Source organism: Takifugu flavidus, chromosome 7 (assembly GCF_003711565.1).
Source record: "Takifugu flavidus isolate HTHZ2018 chromosome 7, ASM371156v2, whole genome shotgun sequence".
Lineage (NCBI taxonomy): Eukaryota > Metazoa > Chordata > Actinopteri > Tetraodontiformes > Tetraodontidae > Takifugu > Takifugu flavidus.
The window spans coordinates 7,494,309-7,512,825 of NC_079526.1; the positions used below are offsets into that span (position 1 = coordinate 7,494,309).

General features: G+C 42.6%; 2 long non-coding RNA genes across 3 annotated transcripts in view; both read right to left on the minus strand.

Moving 5' to 3' along the window:
• The window catches only part of LOC130528912 (uncharacterized), a 60,230-nt gene that overhangs the window by 36,964 nt on the left and 4,749 nt on the right, over window positions 1-18,517 (minus strand). Inside the window, exon 2 of one of the 2 annotated variants that reach the window (XR_008951435.1) lies at window positions 14,206-14,318. This is a non-coding gene — a long non-coding RNA (uncharacterized LOC130528912). Of the gene's footprint in view, window positions 1-12,962; window positions 14,319-18,517 lie in introns of those variants that run through there. The other variant, XR_008951436.1, reaches the window with a different exon arrangement.
• LOC130528911 (uncharacterized) lies at window positions 1,767-12,145 on the minus strand. Its single transcript, XR_008951434.1, has 3 exons — window positions 11,706-12,145; window positions 2,563-2,666; window positions 1,767-2,428 (listed from the first exon to the last, which is right to left on the minus strand). It is a non-coding gene; the product is annotated as an uncharacterized LOC130528911 (long non-coding RNA).

Here is an 18,517-nt window from a genome sequence, read left to right on the forward strand (position 1 = left end):
GTAACAGAGACCTGACTGACAGGTACTGACAAGCACAGGCACCGAATCGGCTGTAAATGAAGACTGTCGAACAAAGAACTTGACCTGCTCTCAAGCTGAGATTAACACTGTGATAGGGAGAAGAAAAAGCCTCCTATCACAGATAATCATGGCTTTCAAAAACACGCCGCAGAGTGGAATGACCCCACTGCTGCAGCCGTGCGATTTCTTTGTCACTCACGCCTGACAGAGTAAATACAGCCCATATTCTTTTCATTAGAGTGTAGCTTAATATGACAAACTGGATTCAAACGGAACAATAACCGTCACATTCCATTATACTTATTTATGCACAAATTTATCAGATAATTGCCTTTAAAAAAAAAAAAAAGGAAAGTACATATAGAATTTCCTCAGCTGCCTCTAAATGTTTATGCATGACACAAACCATTAACCATAAGTGCACGTGCGACACTGCCTCATTAGCTAATCAAACCAGAGCCTCAGACATGAGGAGACGTCTCATTAGGCAGTAGTGGAGACGATTAGATGAGCGAAGAGTCATCTCGGGGATTATTTTATGCTGCTGTGCTGTTATGTTTGTGCAAAAACACAAACTTGAGCTCAATGGGTGATCTGGAGCCTCGCTTTCAAAAGCGTCTCATGTACAAATTAGGCTGTGGTCAGAGGTCTGATTCCTAAGAGGTTTACAGAAGCACTAATGTCCAGATCTGTCATTTGCATTAATTTTTCTTTCTCAAGCTGTAAACAGGAAGCTTTTGACCTTATAAGTTGGTCAGACAAAGATGAAACCATCGTCACTGGCAATCGCAACAATAAATACCCGATTTTTTATTTTTTTTGTGCATCTTTTTGTCACTCTGAAGTATTCATCAGCTCACTGATATACAGGCCTGGGCGTCAGGGAAAGCGGAGCAGGTTGATAGAGGACATCAGGGTTTAGCTGAGCAGTTATGGATTTCAGAGAGCTGGTGTGAATTAATGACCAATGTTTCATCCACTTGTGTGCTAAAGCATGACGGTACGGCCACATTATGGAGGCGCTGAAGTGTTTGTGTCGCATTGTTTGGCTACGTCAGGAAATATAACAGTCTGCAGCATCACGTGAGGGGAAAGAGGACCTTTTGCAGAGTGGGAAAAACAGCATTGCTAATATCGCCATGGCGGAATAAATCAGATACCTGCCAGAAAAATAAAAACAATCCTTTTCCGTTCGGACTTCCTCCTAAAACTCATATATCACCCCCTCCCCCCCTCCCCCCCTATTCTGTGCTCACTCCTGTTTTCTTTACCTCGAACTCAACTCTTTATTTATTACTCCCTCTCTAGTCCTCATCTAACTGTAACCTTATCAGGTTCGAATCTGTGAACAACGGCAATCTGCAGCTACCGCGGAGCAACATCACATGTCTGGCTGCAGCTTATCACCTTTTTATAATGCCAGTAAACATAAAGCCTTGCCACCTTTTCTGCATCATCATCATCATCGTCAGCATCACCATCACCATTGGAGTTAATAAAGCTGCATGAATGTGCAAATCCCAGAGGTAGGAGACAAAACAGCGCCCACTGCAGCTGGTTGGGGTGCACTGTCTTCGATGGCTGCCCTGGGGGCTGTTCCTGCATCCCAGAGGAGTTCAGTAACACACCAAAGAGCTGTGAGTTACCGAACAATCTGTCGCATCAGTGTGACCTTTAAGACACACAGCGGGCAACCCAGAGACGCTTGGCACGGCTTGCAAGCAAGTTTCTGTCAAGTGAAAATGTTACGCGGCAACTGTTTATTTTGATGGGACGCGTGTAGCCACTGTGCAGGTTTATGACATGCGACAGGTTTGGTGTCGTGTGAAACGCAGTCACAACAAACAGTACAACAGGAGAGGACTCAGGCAGCGGACGTGAGTGGGCTGAAAACAAAAACAGAACGTAAATGACGCAGAGGAAAATTCCGCGTCATTCAAGTGAAACTGAATTTTGGCTTTTAATTTGATGTAACAGGGTGTTTAGAAAAACTGGAAAAGAGTGAAGAGAGTAGAAGCAGAATACAGACAGCTATGGAGGGGGTGGGGGGGGGGCAGGGGCCTGCTATTTGTGAAGGGCATGAAGTGGCGGACTGAGTATTCAGTGTCAAACTTGGGTTAGATTTCTTCCCTCAGCATTGTCAACACTTTTGGCTCCTCTCGCCTGGATTTGTATGGTTCCTCCACGCAAAAGACGGGCCGGGGTTCATCGTCGGAACAGGAGCCGGCGTCAGCCCCGTGCCAGAATCACTTTAACTTTACAACACATGGAACCTGTGAACATGACACCAGCGCTCGGTGGTGGATAATTCTGTCACGGCCTGGGCCATCTGAAATGAATGTTCTCGGCCCACATCACTTGATCTTGCTGATCCATTCCCTTAGCCCTGGCTGGTTTGGATTTCCCCCTGCACACCAAAACATTCTGTCACACATGAACCCTCTGGATGAAAGGCTCATAAATGTACAAAGCTTCATTTTAGTCTGTGTATGACCTATAGAGGCCTATTTACCATGTGTGCGTTGAAGAGACGGCACTCACCAGAGAGACGGCACGAGAAGAAAAAAGAAGATCAAAGTCCTGGGGTGTTAGCAGCAACCAAAGAACACAGTTGGGCAGCAAGGAAAGTATCTCCATAAGAAACTCTGAAGGAGAAAAAACATATGAGTTTGTTTAGTGTTGTTGGGGGAAAGAAGATGGTGGTGTATTAAGAGGGAATAAGATCCAAGGCTGTTCAGATTTAGCAGCATCTGATGACGACTCTAGCTGTTGTTGATACAAAGACTCAAGAGCAACAACACTGGAGCCTGTTCTGACAACCAGTGGCCTTGATTGTCTAGTTCTATATGAACAATGAGTGTAACACATCAAATAGTGTGTATCAGAAATTATATAAAATGCAGAAGACTAATGTCTCTGTTACATTACAATAAAAGCCAGTTAGCTTAGTGTGGCGTGAGTACTGAAATGTTTAATATATGAGTGGTGTAGAATTCCAGGTCTGGGATCGTTAGTTATTAGAACTCATAAAGGGGAGCCAAAACCATTTCCAGGCTAAATGAGATGTAGAGCATAGACAGCTGATAGATAGATAGATAGATAGATAGATAGATAGATAGATAGATAGATAGATAGATAGATAGATAGATAGATAGATATAGATAGATAGATAGATAGATAGATAGATAGATAGATAGATAGATAGATAGATAGATTTGTTGAGCACTTGGGTCCCATCAATCTTGTCATCTTCCAGCAGTAACAAATCAGCAGATTTCCCACTTGATTTAAATGCACCGTCGTACGTCCAAAAGCCAAACGCTGTGTTTTTCTTTGCGAGAGCTTGCATGAAATGAAACACTCCAGCTTTCAATGTCTGATGTCTTTTTTTATTAAGCCTGGATATTTTATGGTTGAAGGGAATGAGACATATTGGCTAAATCCAGTGTGTTGTTTTAGGACCGGCGCAGCTACTCGAGGAGAGTAGTCATTTCGATCTACACCCCATTCAGCAGCCCATAAAGAGCAAAACCTTGGAGAATGTGCGTGTGCAAGTATTTTGCGGAAAAGAAAACATTATTAAAACAAGTGATGAGAAAAGAAGGATAACCGGGCTAAATGGACACGAGTATCCCCGTCCTCAAATGTAACTCCTTTCGCTTTCTGACGTGCATGCAGTCATTGGAAACACACATAAACACGTGCAACGTTCGCCGATCAGACTGACCACCCAGCCTGTGCCCCCTGGCCCCCACCTCTCACCTCACTCAGGGGCGCTATAGTTGAGAAAATGTACACCATACACTTCCTTCCCTCCCTCCCTTCGTCCTCCATGTGCTCCCATCTCTCTTTCTCAGTCTCTCCCTCTCTCCTTTACTCTCTCAGTGGTCCCATTCATGTTGTAACAACTCGTAAAGGAAGGAGACTTTGACCCCTTCAGTGAAAAGTTCCCAGTCTCTGTCGTTCATGTAGGAGGGTTGGGCAAATTCAGGCTGACTTTTACCTGGTCATGGCAGCAGCGGTGTGCCCACGCTGTTCAAAGTTCCTTTGTAAGTTTCCAGTTGTTAAATGCTTTTCTTATAAAAACTACTGACTTGTGACAATACTTCACAAAGGCATAGGACTAATTTTAAATGTCTAAAACATTACTTTTAAAGAAAGAACCACCTGATAATCTGAGGTGATCGCCTCACCCATGAAACTTCAATGTGGAGTCAAATACATGATGTTCTTAAAATCTATAGTATTACATGGTATGTAGCACAATGAATTAGTCAAGGCACTTGATGAGAACTAACAGATTATATATATATTGTGAACATTTGGATATTGAATCAAAATGTAGAATTAATTAAAAGGCCAGTGTGTTTAGTTAGCAAGAACAGATCAGGCAGGAAAATCCAGAATGCCCAGATAATGTCAGACAGTTTTTCAGTGATGGCAGGCGCAGGCATGTGGGGGCAGTAGCAGAGGGAGCAGACCGAGGTCAGAGGTCAGCTCGGTATAAGGAATGGGATCTCTCCTTTATTTCAGAAAACCATTATCAGTCATTTTGCATCCTTTACCATTAGCAACCAAACACTACTGTGTGTGAGTGTGTGTGTGTGTGTGTGTGTGTGTGTGTGTGTGCGTCTGTGTGTGTCTGTGTGTGTGTGTGTGTGTGTGTGTGTGTGTGTGCGTCTGTGTGTGTCTGTGTGTGCTTGTGTGTGTGTGTGTGTGTGTGTGTGTGTGTGTGTGTGTATGTGGCGCTCTTTATAAACACATCAGTTGGACTGACAGTGCACAGCAGGGTGGGAGGGAAAGTCTTGAGACAGCCCGGGACAGAGGTCTCATAAAAAATCACTTGTAATTTATTTCGCTCCAAATTGGAAAGTGCACGCTCACACCTGACTAAATCATCACACGTCAACTGGAGACTGCCCCCCGCTGCACTCTGAGGAAACCTGATCCTAGTTTTGCCGCGCAGACCCGAGCCAGGGCTGGCAGAAAAAACACATCCTCATGCCACATGCACACACTAACTAATGAATTCTGCAGATGTGCCACTCCTGATAGCCCATCCCAGTTACCTTTTCCACTCAGTCTAACTGGCCCCACTGGACAGCTGGGCTTCAATTTTTCATTTGTCTGTTATTTATTTTTCACATGGTCTTTTCATGCCCTTTTGTTGTTGTTTTTTAAAATTACTTATTTATTTTCTCCTGGTTCTTCTTCAGTAGCCATTTATTGTTCCTAAAAACAAATTGTATGTACATAAGTACTTTAAAATGTTAGAACTTGACCTTAGGTCTGAAAAGAATTACGAACTTATAGTAAAAGCTAAGAAATGACGTCATCATTGAAAACAAGTGACTTCTAGGTGCTAGTCATTGTAAAAACATACAGTAGTTGTTTCTGCTGGCTCAGTGGTGCATAGTTCAGTACCACTAATGGACCATTCATGCATGTGTAGTCCAAACATTGTTGTCACCTCCTCCTTTCCCTCCACAGTTACTCGTCCTCTTCTTCACCCAGTGAGGACTTTGTGAAGCGTTTTGAGGCAAGCACAGCAACAAATCCCAGCATGTGAAAGCAAAGACTTGACATTTGCAAGCAGGACAGGAAAAAAATGACGTGTGTCACTCCCGCGAACCCCCTCAGTGGACTTCTGCTAAAAGAAGCTGCCTATTTAGTTCAAAGCAACGGGGGAAAGCCCACTCAGAACACAGAGTGCTCACTTATGTGGAGAATTCTGTGTTGGAGGGAGGACATTTGTAAAATAAAGTGGTCAAGTGTGGCTGTAACTAAGAAACAGTTTGCAAACCTCAATCCAGAACCTGAAGGTCTGAACTAGAGGACAGCAAGTCCTGGGGTCAAACCATGTAATCATTGTTTGTCTTTTTAGTTTCAGACTTGAGCTTAAAGTCACCTGACAAAATCCTTAATGCTAAAAAGCCATATATTAAATTAAATATACAGCAGCAGATAATTTAAGGTAAATAAACAAATAAGAAGCAGCATCAACTGACTGACTGAGTCACATGACTACATGCTATGACAGTTATTTTTCTATTCAAAATATGTGAACATAAAAGGAGTGGACGGTTACAGTTATCAATGCCGCCTTCAAAAAACTGATGAAATATTCTACAGGGCTAATCTGACAGTCCTGAAACTTCATTAGCACATTTAAGGAACATATAAATGCTGTATCTCCTGTGTACTGAAGATCTTCCTACCATGACAGCCCTGGTGCAGTGGAAACACCAACACATCATGGCTTTAGGCATGACTGCACGCAGTACCAAGGGTACTATAGCAAGAACACTTGTGGTGGAACACAGATCTAGTGATGATTTGGTAGAACAGTTTTGAAGATGAATGTGCTTTGCTTGCACAATGTTCTAATGTTGAATCTTGAGGGATTTGGCAAGAGTAGCATCCCAAAGAGTCTCAACTGTTTGATGGCCTATCAACAGAGGAAGAAAAAACTGTGTAAAGTATCCATCTGTCTGTTTCTGTCAGGGATGGTTAACTCTATCTGTGCACACTTTGTGACCAGATGTTCCCCTCTGTATAACCCAGGCAGATCACATCCTGAGTTAATGCTCAGTTCTCTTTCCACTGGCACGATCTCATTCTCCTACAAGGCCAAGAGACTATTAAAATTAATTGCTTCTAAATCATGTTCCAAATGCTATTTTTACTTTATCAAACATTTGTAAAACATGTTAAAGACTTTGCTGATGCATCCACACACAGGTTCCGCTCACGTGTCCTGAAGGTACAGAGCATTTTTAATTGCTCTGAAGGACAGATTTACACTGGTGATTTGCACTATTTTGAATTGCGCCTAAAGACAGGGCACGATTGTGTCAACAGAGGGTTTCCGGCCTTGTTTTCAGTGTCACTGTCATCAAATAATAAATAATGTGCCAATGAGAGGTAGGGTCGGGTGGTGAACAACAGATTTTATCTCAGCCACTCATCTCATCTGATATTTCAAGCTCTGAAGGTTTGAAATGACAAGCATGCCGCAACACAATAGCATGCCATTGCAATGCCATCCAGTGAGATCATAAAACAAATCCTTTGGCTGTCGGGCAAAATCACAGTGTCTACTGTGAACAAGGTCTATTTACTGTCAAAATAAAAATAGTAGTTAAAATTGCTTTTCTGTGTTGCCCAGACACTCTGGTCAGGAAACAGTGGCTATGTGGAGCCATGTAATTTCACGTAATTGTACTTTGCTATGATCAAAAAGTAACAAATCACATATGTAATTACTAAAACATCATCATCTTGTGTGGTCTACTGAGGTCATAATATCTTGTTTGAATGAAAAGATGGCCATAACGGTAAATATAAGAGAAGACTGTTTTGTGAAGTGTTCTGTGTTGTTTTAACCATTTGATATCAAAAAGACAAACTTTTTCACTCTAGGAAAGTGCATTGGCAGTTAGGGTTAATGTGTTGGCTGGATGTTTGCCACATGAACAAGAGCGTCCAGCATTGTGCTTTTGCCTTCATCTTCCGAGTGCTTGTCTGTCGCAGGGGTGACATCCTCAGTCGGAAGGCCACGGACATTTCCACCAGCTCCTCTGGGGGAATCCCAAGGCATTCCCAGACTTTGCATTCTTGTCCTTTCAGCCTTATCCAAAGCTCATGACCATAGGTGAGGCTTGGAACATGGACTGACAGGTACTGGTCTGCCGGCTCATTTCTCTTTACCACAATGGACCAGCTCAGTGTCCCCAGTACTGCAGATTCTGCCCCAATCTGTCATTAATTTGAACAACATCTCGAGATACTTGAACTCCTCCACTTGGGGCAGTAACTCTCCACATTCATTCGGGCTGAGGAACCTGGTTTTAAAATTAGCTCATCTCCATCCCAGCTATGAGCAGTGAAGTAGTTTGTACTGTTTGCATGTCTTCAGTTTGGGAAATATATTTTTAGAGTTTTTAGAAACACCTTAAGAGATCATTGTTCTTGTGGGAACCTTCTGCATTACTGCTGTGCATTAGCCTCATTACAACAACCCAAGTTTTACTTTCATTCATTTTCCAAACACTGCAACAAAGACCCATCAATCTCTGCGGTTTTGCACATCAAATGAAATGTGTATTTTTGTGCAGCGTAAACAGACACCACAGAAACCATCTTCCCTGCAACCCAGATGTGGGTCCAGAGTGTAGAGGCCCATCAACATTCTGGCCAATTCCCAATGCTGTCATATCCTGCCATGTGTACAGAGGCCACTGTCCAGGCCAGGCCAGGTGAAGTCCCGTACTTCATTACATAATGACTTAGGAAGTCATCCGTCAGTGCAGTGGGGAGGGCTGGCAATCAAATGGTCCCCATTTTACTCCCCCTGCCCCTCTGTGTGAGCTGCGGCTTCCACCAGTACGTGAGTGTGACAGCGCCGGGGTGTTTGTGTAAAGCTAAATCAGTCTGAGAGGGATGGAAATGATCCAGTGTTCTGTGTATGTGTGTGTCCTAGCTAATGATTTAGTGTGACAAATGATGAGTTGAGAACAAACACAAGCAGCCCAACAGTCTGTCCACACAAATAAACAAACAGAGGAGACAGACAAACAGGCCGACGGGAGGAGCGACAGCGGAGATAGAGGTGATCAATCATAGTTAAGCACAGATCCCCGCAGCTTGATGCCGCTCTGATCGCCAGTGCAGCGTTGCGTGTGTGGCCATCCACCTGCCGCTGTGAGCGTGTGAACGCATGATTTTTGGTAGGGACTTGTGTGCGAGCAGTGTGGCCACCGTGCCCTGACAGTATGCGTGCATTTCTGAGCGAGAAAGTGTGCATGTGTGGGATGTAACCCAAGCCAGAGCGGCACAACACAGCAGACTGTTCAAAGGCCCGTTTATATTATTACAGCTTGTCCAGCTGCTCAAGACAGACAAACAAGACTTAGAGCTCAGAGCTGCAAAAAACAGACCTCCCACCCCATTGCTGAAACCCCTGTGGCCCAGCCCAACCCTGCATTGTGCCTCATAAAAAGACAAACAAAAGTCCACAAACAGAAAAAAAGTGCAAGAGGAAGTTTTCAGCAAAATGATGAATGATGTTAAAGAAAAGAAAAGAAAACTTAAAATCACCACCTAGCACAAAACATTTTCATCTTTTCGAATTATTTTATTTATTCTGACATTCAGTGTGATGAAATTGGCTGTCTGGGATATTTGTACTGAATCTCTACCAAATTCTGCTCCCTGTTTCACAATAAAACTCCCTAACTCATAATTCATGAGCTTTCAGGCAGATGGACACGGGAGTTTCCATGATATAAAGCTTTGTTTCCTTTCTGATAATGTCCATTTATTTTGAATAGATAGGGTAAACCTGCGTCAACATTTGTGTAGTGAGTGGCGGTAGCCCCCTCCCCACACCACGATCTCTCCCCGTGAACAGTATGGAAAGTGTGTATTCATTTCTGCACCACACTTTTAATGAGTAACATTGACTCCTGTGAAAATATTGAGCCTCCGTTTTACATTTGCTTTTCAAATCTCACCCACTGCACTGACCAACGATCCCAAAACCAAAATATTGCTGTATATACATCGCCATCTCCTTGGAAAGCTGATGAAAACGAACGCCTGTGTTTCTACTGACGTTTGGCCGGCAATATTTCTTGACAGTGTGTACTCAGTGTGCCCTCTGAATGGTTTTGTTCTCTGGAGATCTAGCCCAGTGGATCAGATTGTGGTGATTAAGATCAGAGTAAGACAACACTCCCACTACCTCACACCTCTTGCCTCACTCCTCCTATATCCTATACTCCTCCTATATGTGCCCTGAATGCTTACTTTTTCACCTCAGCTTGTGCCATTTTTTCTTCCACTCCATCCTCTGTACTCCTCACTCCTCCTTTCCCCTACTTTTCTGTCTTTCTCCTCCTCCTCCTCCTTCTCCTACCCTGCCTTCTCGTCCTCTCCCTGTTCTCCTGCCCCATTCTCTGAGTCAGGGTCCCTGTGTGCCTGTATGTAACATCAGTAAAGCTGTCAGGCGGCCAGGCCAAGGTAAACAGCCCAGCTCTGGGTTCAGGGGTGAAGGGGGCCGTGATGTTTTCCTCAGGAACCCAGGGACCCCCCTAAGGCTTCTGGCTGAAGCCAGGGGTGGGCTGAAAGGGGAAGACGATCCCCTCCATTGCTCCACCAAACAAGAACACAAAATGTTGAATATCTCTTTTTTTTCTTTTCTGTGATTTTCCTCTTTTTTGACTTTTTCCCAGTTGCTTTTTATGGCTCGTTCTCTGAATCTGTGTATAATAAGGATGATATTATCCTCCAGTTATGATGCAAAAATGTCTTACAAAGACACTTGGTTTCTTCATGATGATGTGCCATTATATTCTTGCAATCATTACACCCACCCATCCATCCATCCATCCACCCATCCATCCATCCATCCATCCATCCATCCATGCATCCATCCATCCATCCATCCATCCATCTAACTACCCTTATTAAGCCCTATGTGCCCACTCTTGGGCCTAAGAAAAATGTATGCCTACGCATCCACTGTAAAGCTATTTAAACATGACAATGGCACTTAAGGATTTTAATCTTCAAAGATCAAGTGTGCAAGAAGAACTAAATGATCTGGTTTGTTGTGAATCCAACCAGTTTTATAGTCATATGAAGGGCAGAAGCTACTGAGTCGGTCGACTGTTGATATACCCATTTGATGAAAAATACATGTGTTATGATGCTATGATGTGTCCCCCTATAACCCAAACTATATTTGAACTTTTGAAGGGCTATGTACTCTCTAACAATGTAACTGTATATATTCAGAAAGGTTTTTATACATTCCATCATTAAAACCTGCTTACAGCTGTGCTAAGGTTGAGGGCTTAATGTCAATTAGAACAAAGTTTCAAACTTACAACATAGATATTAATAACTGTTTCACAGTGGTGATTCCACAGACACACCTATAGATCCAAAAATTTAAAAATTCAAGGTGAGGAAGACTTTAACTTAATGTGTAGCACTTTAGCACTTTCCATCTAATTGTTTGGCATGTTTACTGACTGCTTCTGCCGCAAGCTCTGCCCACAAAAATCACAGCAGTAGCATTAAACGTAAAATAATCTTAATGTGTGGTTATTACATGATACCAAAAATATAAATCAGTAAGCGACATTTGTTAGAGATTGGATTACACCCTGAACCAGACACTCGCAATAAAACTGCAAAGCATTAAAGGAGTAACAGGATAATTTATCGGTGTGATCCAGGGTTTTGGGATGGCTCTGTATCGTATGTGTAGAGTAACACACACTGGCTGAATCACAGCGAATCATCTTCTGCTTCTCCACTAAAGTAACACTGTAACTGTAATCTGGACCACATACCCCACATTGGAGATCTTTGTTCAATATACTGGCTTGCATTAGCATAGCATAAGCATCTCCAGTCTTTAGACTGTAGGGGGGGAAAAATAGACATAAGGGAAAGAGCATGCAAACTTCATATAGAATTACTCCGACATCATTGCACCTCTGGACAAACACATGTCAGTGTAAATTTTAATTCTTAAAGTTGAACTTGGAATTGGATATTCCTGATAAGGAAAAAGTAACACTGGAAAGTATAGAAAGATCTAAAAGTGACAGAGTTGAAGGAGGTATAGAGAAAAGAAAGCTAGGAGGATTCAGGGAAGTGATATCTCTCACCCAGGCATGACCCCTCTCAGCCACAGTGACTGACTCTCTCCGAGGGATTCAGATGGCCCGAGAGGGAGAGCAAGAAAGGGTATATCCAGCGGTCGCAAATCAGAGGCAGCACTAAAAACATAGCAACTGGGAGCAAGAGACGCAGAAAAGGGGGAGAGAAGAAAGGCAGAGAATGTTGGGAGTTCAAGAATGGACTAAAAGTGAGGTTAACTGCTAAAAGAAAAAGTGGAGGATTTAGTAAGCAAGGCAACCAGAGGAAAAAGGGAGAGGCAGAAAGAAAAATTGCTGAGTGAAGATGTTAGTGTGTCAAGCCAAGAAAAGCATGTAGAATTGAATTAAGACAGGAGGAGCCACCAAGTGAACCCACCAAAGAGGAAAGCTGGGGTGCACGCAGGAAGAGGACCATTACCCGTTGTACATCAGCCGTTATATCCCTGGGTGGATTACCGTAATTTACGAGCAGTAAGGAAGAGAGGATGGATGCAGCAACAAGGGAGGCTTATAGATTAGATATTACTTGTGAATATTGGTTTCTACCTTCTCATGTTTGATGGTAGGTGGACTTGAAAGAAGGTAAAACCTTGACAGGGACCAAACTAGGCAACTTCCCCACTGAGAGCTAATCATAAGATTTAATAAATGTCTAAAGGCACCAAAAAGTGACAACACACAAACCGTCAACTATAATTTAAAAATGTTCAAAATCTTTACTCCTCCCCCCTATATTTTCTTCCTCTTTCCTTTTCCCATGCAACCCTTATTTATCCTGTAACCATCTCTCATCCGTCCCACGGTGCCACAATGGTGTGTAACAGTGCACCAACAGACCCGTGACAGGCCCGCCACCCAGACAGCCTGCCTGAGCTCGCCAGTCCCCAAAATGAGAGAAGACACCTCATCTCTTTCATTGATGAAAGATGTCCCCCCTCGTCCCCATTTACCATGTTGGACTAAACTCCTCAACACCAGCTGGGTGAAAAACCTGCCAGCTTTAACCATGTTGTTATATTCCTCAAGTATCTGGTAAGCCATGGACCATATATAGTCCAAACACACATGAAATCTGTCCTGCTGCTCTGTGTTTTTAAGGGCCCAATAGGGCCATTTTCACAGGGGTCATTTTGACTTAAACGGCAGGTCTATGAAACTATTTAAGGCCATATTATATACAGTCAGTCCAAGTGTTTCTGTCATTGCTGTGGTGTTCTATCAGGAATTCACGCATTAAAGAACACCAATAATAAAAATAACAATAACGCCACTTATACAGATTTTAATGATACTAGTGTTACATTAATACACATGTTGCTTTGGACAAAAGTGTCTGCTACTTGACAAAAATATAAAATGTATTGCAATTTAACAAACTGGTGCCACCATGTACCTGTAGTAACATGTCAGCACAGCCATCTTTTAGACCTTAATACTGAGATAGACAGGCTCTAGTTATGGCTTCATTTAAACTTAGATTTATATCTAAAACAGCTAAAATGACCTACAGCTGTATCATTTGAAGAGAACCTTACTCAGCATCAGTGACTCTAGCAGGGAAGGCAGCAATCAAAGTGTCCTGGAGCCAGAGTGTAGACGTTAATCTCATTAACATACTGTAAGGTCACTGAAAATGAGCTGTAGGTTGAGCAAATCCCAAACAAATTCCCAGCTGAAAGAATTGCATTGAACCCTCCCCATGTGTCCGCTGTCCACTCTGTCAGACGACTCGATATAAATAACTTCAGCCCAACAAGACTCCAAAGTTATAAAGTATGTTGAAATAAGGTTTAGTTCCTATGATGTGATATGTGTATGTAACATATATATAAGTAACAATATATAAGTATTATACTGAGTGGTGATTTTTTTAAAGCTTTTTTTAAGCTTTAAGCTATTTTTTGTTTTTCTTAAATAAATACAACAGCAGGATAAAAATCAGTTGTAAATTTAAAAATAAAAACCTTTCTATAACAACAGTAGAATTTGGTCCAAAACTTTCAAAAGAAGAAGAAAGAGAGGAAATATGGCCTCTTTAACTTCTTTCAAGAAGGTTTTTTTTAAAGTACACAACAAACCCATCAGTGAGCTGATATTTAGCCTCTCAGTGTCCAGTTGGTCTACATTACTGCAACAAGTCTGCGCTCACATCTGACACTGAATTCATTTGTTGTTATTAATGATGAGGGTCACTATTTAAAAGGGCAGCCTCATGGGAAATGTTGCTTCCTTTCTGTGACCCATGCATGGCAAGAGCTCCGACAAGAATCTGGGAAACTTTAGTCAGTTGGGTTAAGTTATTTTCTTAGTAGGGTCAAAGTCACACTGTCCAGTTCAAGGCAAAATTAAATCACTGCTACCATTTATTTGATTTCTTTTTCACTGGAAAAAGTCTTTATCATCCCCTCAACAGCAGCTATATACCTTCCACAAAACTGATTTTAAGCATTTTATTAAATTCTGAAGCTCTCGCTTGAACATGTAATTTAGTGTTCAGCGCTGGGAAGACCTGGCAGTGCGAGGAGATGTTGTGGGTCAAACTTGGCCTCATCAAGATTCATCTTGGACCTCAGATGCCTTTTCTCATCTTCACTTTCTGGCAGTATTCCCCTGGAGCCCCAGCTATAAGACACAACAAAAGGGTTAATAGAGCTTTGTGTCATGAGTAGCAAGGCTTAAAAGGCATTAATGACAATTAATCACTGATTACACAGGACATGGTGGACAAGTCCAACACAGCCAGGATGCTGCTTATCCACCAGAGTCATGCTGGCACTGGCTAACATGGCTTGAAACTGGATGAACTGGAGGAACTTTACTGTTCAACTATTAAAGCGCTCGCTCTCTCTCTCTCTTTCTCTTTCTCTCTCTTTCTCTTTCTCTCATACACACACACAACCACACATACAAAGAGAGAGAGAAAGAGAGTTACATTGATTGGCCATTCAGTCTTTGAGCCTTGTGTGCCCTCTGGTCCCCACTCTGCTCTGCTTGGTTCAATTTTTCTTCTTCAGCTTAAGTGCTCAATATTAATACCAGAAAATTCACACTTTAAAATGAGCTTTCAGCATTTTTGTCAATTCAGGGTCAATGCTTTCACTTTTAAATCATGGCAGCAATAAAACAAAAATCCAAAATCCTAACTCTTTATAGAACTTAAAGATGCTTTCTCTTTAAGAGGCTGCCAAGTGGAATACTTGAGGAAATGACATAAAAGAGGTTACATATCCCTCAGCAGGGTTGTACGTATTGTTGAGTTACTCATTCATAATAAATTATGGGTAAAAAGTAGTGGAAAGTCCCACAGAAGGTAGAAAAAACACACTGACTTACTGTCTATTTTAAGTTTTTATATGCACACACACACACACACACACACACAGTCTCTTACTTTTGATCTGCTAAGATCTGCTATGTCACTGCCACTTAACCTTACTTTCTCTACTTACCCATCTGCTCACCCCTTTGGGTTCCAGCAGCCCCTCTAACCCTTTCAAACTACTCCACAACTCCTAAACAACATCAGCCCCCTGCATAAATGCACACAGACACACTCACACAGTCAGCTTCACCCTGGCCTCTCACCGTGGAGTCTGCTCTGCTGTCCTTTCTTTATGTGTGACATTGTTCCTCCATATGGAGGCTCAAAGTGGCCTTATCATCTCTGGCCTTTTCATTCGCTTTGCCTTTGAACTTAGGTCTCTTTCTGCTCGTCTGCACTCGCCTACAGCCGCAGATGTACTCACAGATGTTAAAACACACCTCACTCCTGCATCAATAACCTAATTAGGCCTGTAGAAATTACACTGAAGCACAAAGCCACAGATGCCTCTCTCTCTCAATCCAAATAATTTGCTCATCGGCTGCAGTGCGACAATGAATCGAAACTTTTGCCGCATCTCTACAGCTCCTCTTTTTTCCTGCCTGTCTCTTGACTCTTTCTGTACACTCTGCCTCTCCAATGAAGTGGCTGCTTACAGGCTGCTGACTCTATAACTGCTGTTGTGGCTTCCCAGGGCTCTTGTGCCCTGAAGAATCATATGGAGCTATATTGTATGCAATTGTGCAGGCACTTTTGCTTAACAACTTGCCAGAAACACCCGTCCATCTCTGGAGACTGAGGACCTCTGTTCTCCAGCACTAACCAAATTTGGGCTCAGTATCACTTAGACGGTACTGAGCTGTATAACAATGATTATGGTTTTGCGCATTTTATTGTGTTTGAATGTCGAAACTATGGGTATTTTAACACATGAACCCCGAAATAAGAGTTTAGTTATATGAAATATTCTTCTTAAAAATTTCAACGTATCAATGAAGAAAGTTGCAATCTGCCCTTTTTAAGTACCATTTTCTTCCATGGAACTTCCTCTAATTTTGCTTCTCCTTGTCCAGGTTGGGTCTCAGATTAACACTGGGGGCTGGGGGGGAGCACGACCTCTGTCCAGAAGAGCAGAAAGTGTAGGTTTGGGAAGGGGAGTGGGGGGAGTCCCGGTGTGAAGCTGCGTAGGATGAAGGGCTGAGATAGAAGAGATGGTAAAGAAAGAAATGACAGCATGGACATGATGGCTAATGACAGACACAGCTGAGAAAACACACGCGCATACACAAACAAGGAACACTAAAATCTGAGGAAAGATATGCAGGTCTAGCAGGAGGTCAGATTCCCCCACCATAACTAATTCAATTTTATAAACTGCGAGAAAACACGCTGCTGCTTTCAGAGCTCTGGGGAAAAGTGTGAACATATGCACATTTTCTAACTCATCAATCAAACTGGTTTAATCATATTTCATGAATGTGTTTAATAGATAGTCATTTGATAAATTTACATTCTTGTTTGTATTTATATTATCAAAAAGAACAGGAAGAATATTACTGTGAAATAGAGGGAAAATGTTCTGAATAGCTTATCAAAACCCCTTTATAATCTCATTAAATCAAATGAATTTCTTCCAAAACTCTATGTTTTAAACTCCAGCTTTAGAGTCAACTTTGCATGCTAGAGGATGCTCAGCCTGGTTTTAATGTTGGGTTGTAGTTAGTGTCCTTTTTAAAAAAGGCCAGATGATGCTGCAGGGAGCGGCACGCAGTGCTGCTGGTGGTCTGTGAGGCCTGGTAAAGACATTAGTGCAGCATTCTGGGTGAACAGGGAGTCCCATAGACAGCGCTCACTTCTCTAAATAAACATTAGTCTTAAAAAGTTTGGCCCCACGACCTCAACGTGATCACATTTCACTCTGGATAGTAAACCTCCAGCTTTATCGCGAGGTTTCGCCCTACGCTTGGAAAACATGCTGTCATGCAGGAAAAGATCAGACCAGCAGGGTTTCATTTTCACCTTTGTTTTGAAGTTAACTGTGTCTTTGCTCCTTCTTAAGCATGCCACACCAGACCCGTGCATGCTGAAGTATAAACCATTGAAAATGGATCTAAAAAGTCAGCATTTGTTTTTGGATTTTAATGGCTGAAACCCTGGAGCCTCAAATTAAGCCTAATTTGTGTGTGTGTGTGTGTGTGTGTGTGTGTGTGTGTGTTGTGTGTGTGTGTGTGGTGTGTGTGTGTGTGTGTGGTGTGTGTGTGTGTGTGGTGTGTGTGTGTGTGTGTGGTGTGTGTGTGTGTGTGTGTGTGTGTGTGTGTGTGTGTGTGTTAAACGTCCTTGGCTGTTTTGTTGGGTCTGAACAATTGCAGCAGGCGGATAATGACAGTTAAGTTAAGGTCTGTTCATAACTTTAATAAATGGGCTTGAACACATTGTTTGAGTTGGATTTAGGAATGATTTCAGGCCTCCACTGAAGGTCAGAACAGAACAGAAACATGCAGCCATGAAGAGGTGTTGATGGAGAAGAAATAAATCATCAAAACATTGGGTCTATTATCATAAATGTACCAAAAAGCAGGGACAAAACAAATATAGACATAACACAATAAAAAACAGATAAATGAAACCTCTTAATTAAAAAATCATAAGATCTGAATGTATTGTATTATTGTGAGTTTTATTTTCTTCTGGTCCGTCTCACTATTAAGATTTTTATTGCCCTCTCTCGCCCAGCCTTTATTAATGTGCAGAATGACCCTAATAGTATTGTGTGTGTGGAGCTGAATTCAGCAGCCACATGCTGCTTAAAATACACAGGCCTTTGATTGGCCTTTTAGGGTAATTAAAGTGTACCTTTCAATATGATTTTCCAAATTGTGCGTGCGTGTGTGTGTGCAGCAGGTGTTCCTCAGTATCAGTGATTCAGCCGCGCGAAGATCTTCCAAAGTTAATATTGTGTTTCCAGAGATGATAGGGAGTTCACTGTCCTTGCTTTATTTGCACATTCTAAATTAATTAAGCCCAGGAATCCTCCGTCCGTTTCAAAAACACGGTGGGTCGGAGGGGAGGAAACTGGGAGCAGTGATGGGAGCCTCTGATTTATATCAGCTGTGCAGCCGCGCCGCGGCTCGCTTCTCTCCTCTTCCGGGCCGCGGAGCCGCGGAGGCGGCCAACATTCCTCTGCGGGGGCGCGGAGGTCCGTCTGCGCCGTGCGCGGCCGCACAAATGCACGGGGAAGTGAACGAGGCGAGGGGTGGTGTGTGTCTTGGACAACGCTGACATAAATGTTCAGTTGGAAACTTTCGCACTTGGTGTGATAGTAGCAGTTTTCAGATGACCGACAAACTGCAGCTGTCGGAGCGTAAAGGTTCAAACTGGTTTCATCTGCTGTGTTCCCCTGACGGATCACCAGAGGAGCTACACACCCCCGATTTAGGGCCTTTCTGCACTTTCACCGAGACCTTTTTCTGCAGTTTCTGTCCTTCCTGTTATTTCAACT